Genomic DNA, 9,236 nt, shown 5'->3' with positions numbered 1-9,236 from the left:
GAAAAAACCCTGTTCTAATAATAATTTGGTTCAAATTACTTTGTGTTGGTATAGAGCAGTTATTGGCCATGTTGTTGGAATTCATGTCTTTTGGGGTGGAGGCCTGCATGTGTTTCTGGTCCCTAGGGTTTTTTGAGGTCTTAATACCTCTGTGGTCCCTGGGTTTATTTTCTTATCCAGAAATAGCTCCGGTATTGTCCCTAATACGTAGTTTCTGTAGCAGGGGGGCATTGACCAGAATATCCATCGGGCTGGGCTTGGTTTTAATGGCCTGCAGGAGATTTATAAAGGTGCTGGAGTCTGTTCCAGGAATGTATGGTTCTTGGTTATGGTTGTGCACTCAGTTTGTTAGAGGAGAAGCAGGGGATGAGGCTTTTCAGCCTTTGTTTTCCTTCTTCTCCTCTGAATTTGTTACATCCTTATTAGAGAATGTTCAGTTTCCCCTGAATGTTAAAGAGACCATCTTTCTGGTGTTTAATCTGGCAAGCTTTCTCTATACAGTTTGCAGTTTCTGTAGAATGTGAGCTGAGATTTCTAGAGGGGCTGAGACCCCTGACCCCAGAGTAGAGCCACGCATGAGAAATCCTGAGTGGTGTGGGAAATGGGAGGATATGGGCCAGATCTTAAAGGAATTTTCTGACCCTACATCCTGGGATTTTCCATGTGAACAAATTAAGAACCCAGCTGAGGTGGCAAAGTACCTGAAAGAGAAGTGCCATGATAATTCTAAGGAGAAGAAGATCATTGCAGTGAGCTGGGCCCTGGCATATGCTTATCGTACCCTGCTAGATACTGTAGGGCAGCAGAGACAGGAAGAGGGACAGGCAGATAAATCAGCCACTATCCCAGTCACTCAGGCTGCAGCCAACACCCCAGGCTCGAGGCCAACAACTACACCAGACACTGAGCCTAAGCCAGCAGCTAAACCTGTCAGTAAGCCTCAACCAATGGCTGTTGCTACCAGCACGAGAAGTGGAAAGTGCACAGACAAGACTGATCGACCAGTGGATGACGATGATGATGCAGGAGAAGGACCCTCAACGCCTCCTGACATAAAACCAGGTGTCAAAGCAACTGGTACAAGATCAGAGGCCAATATTGAGTCCTTTTCCCTAAAGGACCTCCATGGCCTAAGAAAGGATTACACCCGACGACCTGATGAGTCTATAATTAGTTGGTTGGTCCATCTTTGGGATGCTGCAGGCGAGGCTACAATTCTGGACGGCACTGAAGCCAGGCATTTGGGATCCCTGTCACATGATCCTGCCATCGACCAAGGAATGATGAGAGGGCCTAACCCTCACAGCCTCTGGGCACGGGTCCTGGACGCTGTAGCACAAAGATACCTGTGTGCAGACGATCTTTATATGCAGCAGACCCAGTGGAAGACGATAGAACAAGGAATCCAACGCCTGAGAGAAATGGCAGTGGCAGAGATTATCTTCTCAGATGACATAACAACTAGGAATCCGGACTTGGTACCATGTACATCTGTGATGTGGCGAAAACTTGTATGGCTTGGGCCCCATGAATACGCTTCTGCTTTAGCAATAATGAAGTGGGATGAGAGGGATGAGACCGTGCTCAATATGGCAAAGAAGCTCCGAGCATATGCAGATGCCGTGCATGGCCCAACACATGCCAGAATTGCAGCTGTGGAAACACGTCTGCAGAAATTAGAAGACAAGATAGAGGAGAATCATAAAAGACTCAGGGAGGAGATTAAAGAGGACATTCTCCAAATCTCAGCAGTACAAATTAGAGGCCCTGGTATCCAACGCAGACGTTCCCCTGATGGGGAGAGGGGGTACACCCCACGAGCTGAGCTGTGGCTCTTCCTACGTGATTGCAGAGAAAACATGAGGAGATGGGATGGAAAATCTACTGCTGCTCTGGCACAACGGGTGTGTGAATTGAAGGAAGGCAAGACTCAAAGAGGAAGTTCCACCAAAAGGAGAGCAGCTCCAGTTGCCCGTAGCCAAGCTGCCAAGTATGATGATGATGATGATATGTCAGATCCCCTTGAAGGAACCTCTAAGACATATGCCCAAGGAAAGAAGGATAAACAGGCTTAGAGGGGCCCTGCCTCTAGCCAGGGAGAGGCGAGGGAAAACCGTGTTTTCTGGACTGTGTGGATTCGTTGGCCTGGCACATCGGAACCACAAAAGTATAGAGCTTTGGTTGATACTGGTACACAATGCACATTAGTCCCATCAAGATATGTGGGGGCAGAATCTGTCTCTATTGCTGGTGTGACAGGTGGATCACAGGACTTTACCTTGGTGGAAGCTGATGTGAGCTTGACTGGACATGAATGGAAAAAACATCCTATTGTGACCCAGAGGCCCCATGCATTTTGGGCATAGATTACCTCCAAAGGGGGTATTTTAAAGACCCAAAAGGATTCAGGTGGGCATTTGGGATAGCAGCTGTGGTACAGAGGGCATCCAGCAATTGAACACCTTGCCTGGACTGTCCGAGAATCCAAGTACAGTAGGACTTCTGAAGGGAGAAGAGCAAAAGGTACCAATTGCCACTTCCACAGTGCATCGTCGACAATACAGAACAACTTGAGATGCTGTGGTTCCCATCCATAAGATGATCCGTGAGCTGGAGAGCCAAGGGGTGGTCAGCAAAACCCACTCACCCTTCAACAGCCCCATCTGACCTGTGCGTAAATCTGAAGGAGAATGGAGATTGACAGTGGACTATCGTGCATTGAATGAAGTGACTCCATTGCTGAGTGCTGCTGTGCCAGACATGCTGGAACTGCAGTACGAGCTGGAGTCCAAGGCAGCAAAGTGGTACGCCACTATCGATATTGCCAATGCATTTTTCTCCATTCCTCTGGCAGCAGAATGCAGGTCTCCGTTTGCTTTCACATGGAAGGGAGTGCAGTACACCTGGAATTGACTGCCCCAGGGGTGGAAGCACAGTCCTAACATCTGCCATGGACTGATCCAGACTACACTAGAAAAGGGTGAGGCTCCAGAACATTTACAATATATTGATGATATCATTGTGTGGGGGAACACAGCAGCAGAAGTGTTCGAGAAAGGAGAGAGAATCATCTGAATTCTCCTGGAAGGATCCTCCTTCGCTATCAAGAAGAGTAAAGTTAAGGGACCTGCGTGAGAGATCCAGTTCCTGGGAGTGAAGTGGCAAGATGGACGGCGTCAGATTCCTACTGATGTCATCAACAAAATCACAGCTATGTCCCCACCAACCAACAAGAAGGAGACACAAGCTTTCTTAGGTGCCATAGGTTTTTGGAGGATGCACATTCCTGAGTACAGTCAGATCGTGAGCCCTCTTTACCTGGTTACCCACAAGAAGAACGATTTCCACTGGGGTCCTGAGCAGCAACAAGATTTTGCCCTGATAAAGCAGGAGATTGCTCATGCAGTAGCCCTTGGCCCAGTCAGGATGGGACCAGATGTGAAGAACGTGCTCTACTTTGCAGCCGGGAACCATGGTCTGTCCTGGAGCCTGTGGCAGAAGGTGCCTGGTGAGACGCGAGGCCGACCATTAGGATTTTGGAGTCGGAGCTACAGAGGGTCTGAAGCTAACTACACCCCAACAGAGAAGGAGATCTTGGCTGCCTACGAAGGAGTCCAAGCAGCCTCAGGGGTGGTTGGCACAGAAGCACAACTCCTTCTGGCACCCCGACTACCGGTGCTGGGGTGGATGTTCAGAGGAAAGGTTCCCTCCACCCACCATGCCACCAGTGCTACATGGAGCAAGTGGATTGCCCTCATTACACAGCGCGCCTGGATTGGAAAACTGAATCGCCCTGGGATTTTGGAAGTAATTACAAATTCGCCCGAAGGTGAAAGTTTTGGTGTCACAGATGAGGAACAAGAACCAGTGACACGGGCTGAAGAAGCTCCACCATATAACCAACTGCCAGCAGAGGAAACACGCTATGCTCTATTCACTGACGGTTCCTGTCGCATTGTGGGGATGAATCGGAGGTGGAAAGCAGCCGGATGGAGCCCCACACGACGGGTAGCAGAGGCCACTGAAGGAGAGGGTGGATCCAGTCAACTTGCTGAACTCAAAGCAGTTCAACTGGCCCTAGACATTGCAGAAAGAGAAAAGTGGCCAAAGCTTTACCTTTATACTGATTCATGGATGGTAGCCAATGCTCCGTGGGGATGGTTGGAGAGATGGAAAGAGGCTAACTGGGAGCATAGAGGAAAACCAATTTGGGCTGCCGAAGAGTGGAAAGACATCGCTACCCGGTTAGAGAAACTACCTGTGAAGGTTCACCATGTAGGTGCCCATGTTCCCAGAAGCAGGGCTAATGAAGAGCAGCAAAACAATCAGCAGGTAGATCAGGCTGCACAGATAGGAGTGTTGAAGATAGATTTAGACTGGCAACACAAGGCAGAGTTGTTCCTAGCACGATGGGCCCATGATGCCTCAGGCCACCAGGGTAGAGATACCACCTATAAGTGGGCACGAGACCGAGGGGTGGATCTAACCATGGACAGTATTTCTCAGGTTATCCATGACTGTGAGACGTGCGCTGCCATCAAGCAAGCCAAGCGGGTGAAGCCCCTCTGGTATGGGGGGCGGTGGGCCAAATATAAGTATGGAGAGGCCTGGCAGATTGATTACATCACACTGCCCCAGACACGCCAAGGCAAGCGCTACGTGCTCACCATGGTAGAAGCCACCACAGGATGGTTGGAAACCTACCCTGTGTCTCATGCTACAGCCCGTAACACCATCCTGGGCCTTGAAAAGCAGGTCCTTTGGAGGCATGGTACCCCTGAGAGGATTGAGTCAGACAATGGGACTCATTTCAAGAACAGCCTTATCAACACCTGGGCTAGGGAACACGGCATTGAGTGGGTGTACCATATCCCCTACCATGCACCAGCTGCAGGGAAAGTGGAAAGGTACAATGGACTGTTAAAAACCACCTTGAGAGCATTGGGTGGGGGATCTTTCAAAAACTGGGAACAGCATTTAGCAAAGGCCACTTGGTTAGTTAACACCGGAGGTTCCACCAACCGAGCAGGCCCTGCCCAGTCTGAGCCCCTGAATATAGTAGATGGAGACAAAGTCCCAGTGGCACATATCAGAGGTTTGTTAGGGAAGGCAGTTTGGATCAATTCTGCCTCGAGTACAGACAAACCCATTCTTGTCTTTGCTCAAGGACCAGGTTGTGCATGGTGGATAATGCAGAGAGATGGAACAACACGATGTGTGCCTCAGGGAGATCTGATTGTGGGGTGAGGCATGAGACAGAAGGAAATGTGTAAGTGTCAAAGGTCTGAGCAAGTGAGATGGAAGAAAATGTGTTTGAGTAGATGAAAGATGGAAATTTCTACTTGCTGAAGTTTTTACATGCTGTTTAGTATGTTCACGATATGGAGATAAGGGGTGGAATGTCCTAGGGTGATGTTATGGTGTTTGTATCTCCAATCGTGTGTTCTGATTATGTTTGGTATTATGTCCTGTGCTTTCAGGACTGACTCTGAAAGTGAAGCTTTGTTTTGTCTTGTTATCAGCCGGCTCACCTCCCCCATGGTCTGTGTTTAGGAGAGGTTTTAGCTCTGCTTGCTTGCTTGCTTGCTTGCTTGCTCGCTTCTGCCTCTTTTTCTTTCCTTCGCTTTGCCCTTGCTTTTGCTTATTAGTTGGTTCAGCTAGGCAGTCCAACTTTTTCCCTGGACTGTCTTTTTTTTCCACCCCGTCCCCTCCCTCTCCTGGATACCATCTGAACCTGTTCTGGACGGGACCTGGGAAACACCAAGAAACACTGGGAGTCTGCATTCTGTGACCTGCAGCAGTCATTCCCCAGCGCCGGAGACTGATAACTGGGCAACCACTCGCCGGAGAGACTCCCTGAGTTTGTCATCCCTTCAGAACGGTGAAAGAGTTTTTTTGTCAGCTGGTGTTGTTTTTTTCCTGTGCTGGGGAGTGTTTTGCTTGTTAAATAAACAGGGGTTTTTTTCCACTCTTCTCTGAGGAAATTCTTCCCGAACCCGGTGGTGGGGGGGAGGAGTCGTGGGGTTTGCTGTCTGGGGGCTCCTTCCGGAGGTTTTCCCCCAAATTTGCCCTAAACCAGGACATGTGGTCAGCTCATGTAAGATAAATGCAAAATATAAAAACAACAAAATGTAAAATATAGAAATAGTAAAAATAAATATAAAATAAATTAGCTCGTGTAATATAAAAAGCTGTCTAGCTGTACACATAGACAGATATTTAAATATGTCTTCGTCATCTGCTCAATTTGTTGTGTAGAGCTTTTCCAGGTAGTCCATGGCTTTCTGGACATCAGGACTTTGCCTCATGTGAATACCAAGCTTATTTCAAACACAATGATACTTACCTTAACTGGGGTCTGTTGGAAAGCAGCCCACAGTTTCCTGTTGCAAGGAAAGCAGCAAGCAGTCCAGAAGAGTGTGTGGTGGTGTGGGATGGCAAATGGCAGTGTTTGGATGGGACAATCACACATTCAGCTGACAAAGAGGCTGCTGACACAAGGTACGTGGTCTTGCTTAAGCAGACATGCTCTGAAAGAAATTTAATCTTACAAATATGCACTGAAGTGGTAACAGGAATAAAGGATATTTTCTATTCTTCAGGGATATTAATTATTTTCAAAATAATAAATTGAAGAGTTGGCTAACTTGGTTAACTTCTAAACTATTAAAATTTAAAGAAGTCACAATTTATAGATTTGACAAGGAAGTAGCAATTAAAATGTACAAAAGCAGTAGAACCCAATTAAAGAGTCTTGCTTTTTTTCCATTACAGATAGAAGTTCAGCACTTACCTGAGTTTCATGAATCAACTGGCATACCACTATTATGCACAAAGACCTCAGTTTCTTGAAGGAGAAGTTTGGCATAACCTCGGTGATGTTTTTATATCCTTCCTGCTCTGCTGTAGAAAAGTATGGTGTGTGTTGTAGCAGTGTCCTACTGCAAGCAAGCCACAAGCTGGCATGGACACTTCTGTATATTATGTCTCTATAGTTCATCCCTACTTATCTGTGGACATCTGAAGCCATGTGAAGAAAAGTTTTTTTGCATCTTTCTAGGATCACTTTATGTCACCAGAAAGTCTGGAACAAAGCAAATTTGAAAATATTGCCAAAGACAGAAAAATTAAATCCAATAGAAACTTGACTCTACATATGGTAAGAATTGCTATGGTGCTCTTCCTGATTTTTTGGCAGAAGCCAAGGTGGAAGTTAGCAGAGAGTGTTGCAGTTTTTGATTTTAAAGTAACAGAGAAATGAAAAATATCTCGAGTATAAGCAACCAATGAAGCAACTTTTGAATGTAACGCTATACTGTTGGAACCCAAGAATAATTTGCAGATTTTGGTATTTTATTGTTCTCTGCAAGTGCTGAAAGATTTCAGAGCAAAAAATAAAAGCTCAAATTCCTTCATTGTGACATTGGGCCAGATATTCTCAGTCTTTTTCCTGAACATACTTTTCTGGAGAGATACTGGTTTAGTATTTATCAGCATATCTACTCCAAAGTAAATGAAGTGTCATCTTGCCCTGTGGTAGATAAGCTCAAATTGCCACACTGAACATTACAGCTTGGATCCCTTTGAAGGATCAACAATCTATGGGCTCCAAGAGATAGAATCTATAGCTAATCTAATGACTGGTTTAGTATCTGTTCTTTGTTCAAATATACTAATGAGCTCAGTCAAGCCCATTAACAGTTCCCAGAGAAATAACCACCTAAGACATAGTTGGCTACTGCTGCTGACAAAGGCCTTCATTTCAATGAGAGTAGAATCAAGCTTGTTAAGTCTTATAGCTCATTAGTAATTATGGCTCCTGGCAATTCTGAGAGCTCATTAGTGTTATTGTTCCCAGTAAATTGTGATTGAATATCTGATTATATTTCACCAGCATTTCAAGAGGAAACAAGTTCATCCCATTCTCTGGAAGCGTTTTTAAGATTTTTATTTATGTGTGGCTCTAAATTAATTCCAAATCACTCAGAACCAACAGAAGGGGTACACTCACCATAATTCATGCTGTCAAGCCCTCTAGCAGAGGGCTTCCCCCTCTGTGGGGGACAGACCCTGGTTAGCCACTTGCTTCCCTGAGCCTGCAGATCCCAGTCCTGCTGTTCAACACTTGCGTCGTTACTGCTTCACAGCCCATCAGTGTTCTTTAATCACAGTCTCTGCAATGTTTATTACTCAGAGAAAACAACTTTCTGGTGATCTGTGAAGCCCTTTTAAGCATTTTTTCAGAAGGCCTGACTCCCTGTGTCTATGCCTTCCCAACCTGACACTGAATTGTCTGAGAGGCAAAAACACAAGTATTTTATTTTGATGCTCTGAATTGCACAACGATTGCTCACACTCTCTACCAAATCACTTCCTCAATTTCCCTGTGTCAGGATATCCCTAACTTCAAGCCATGAACTGTGATTGGGTTTAATACCAGAAATGAGAGGCAAAAGCTACAAGGTGGTGGCACAGTACTGAGCCCAACACAGGCTTTTGTTGCTCCTCTGTAGTCAAAGCTACATATTCTTACACCTTAGGAGCCAGCCATCAGCACGCTGCTATCAGATTTCCTGCAGAAAATACATGGTGAGACTGGGAGCAGCAAAAGGTGATAAACTCACCCCCAGGAGCCAGCAGAACCCACACCTCCCTTCCCAGCACTGCTCAAACACTCTGCCACACTCGGCTTTGCCTCTCAACACACTCCCTTTGTCCTGGCTCTCTCTGCCCCAGGTTGGCTTTTCCTCATTCCTGCCCACACACCAGCTGCCTCTGAAGGGAGCGGTGCTGTGCCACACTGGCTGCCACAGGCCTCGTGCAATAGACCTGTGTGTTATTTGTGAAACCTGGGCTAGAAAGCTGCTGCTTGCTCACTGAAATGTGTTGGGAGTCACACACCATTTCAGTGTTTTCTTCGTGATTCCCACAGATTTTTGTGATGTTGCAACCCCCCCGCCATTCCTTTCCAGTGTTATCTGAGAAATGCTTGTTAGGCCTTGTCCTTGAAAACACCACCTGGGCTCAGCTCCTCCTGAGCTGTCTGCTCCCACGAATCCTAACAAGGTTGTTTTTCTCATGACCAGCCTTGGAAAATATTTCTCTGGCCTGAATGACATAACATTCCTATTCTCAGTTTCAAAGGAAGTGCCAACCCAAACTGTGGCCAGGGTGAGACACTGTTATGACTAAAGCTTGCTCTCTTGCAACCCAATAAACAGAGGTGCAAGATGGGG

General features: G+C 46.5%; 1 long non-coding RNA gene across 1 annotated transcript; it reads left to right on the top strand.

The window, feature by feature from the left end:
• Window positions 1-4,235: 4,235 nt before the first annotated feature.
• LOC148219911 (uncharacterized) lies at window positions 4,236-7,421 on the top strand. Its single transcript, XR_015799607.1, has 2 exons — window positions 4,236-6,501; window positions 6,775-7,421. It is a non-coding gene; the product is annotated as an uncharacterized LOC148219911 (long non-coding RNA).
• Window positions 7,422-9,236: the final 1,815 nt, after the last annotated feature.

Source organism: Sturnus vulgaris, chromosome Z (assembly GCF_052056855.1).
Source record: "Sturnus vulgaris isolate bStuVul1 chromosome Z, bStuVul1.hap1, whole genome shotgun sequence".
NCBI classification, from domain to species: domain Eukaryota; kingdom Metazoa; phylum Chordata; class Aves; order Passeriformes; family Sturnidae; genus Sturnus; species Sturnus vulgaris.
This window is presented reverse-complemented; position numbering and strand designations above follow the sequence as displayed.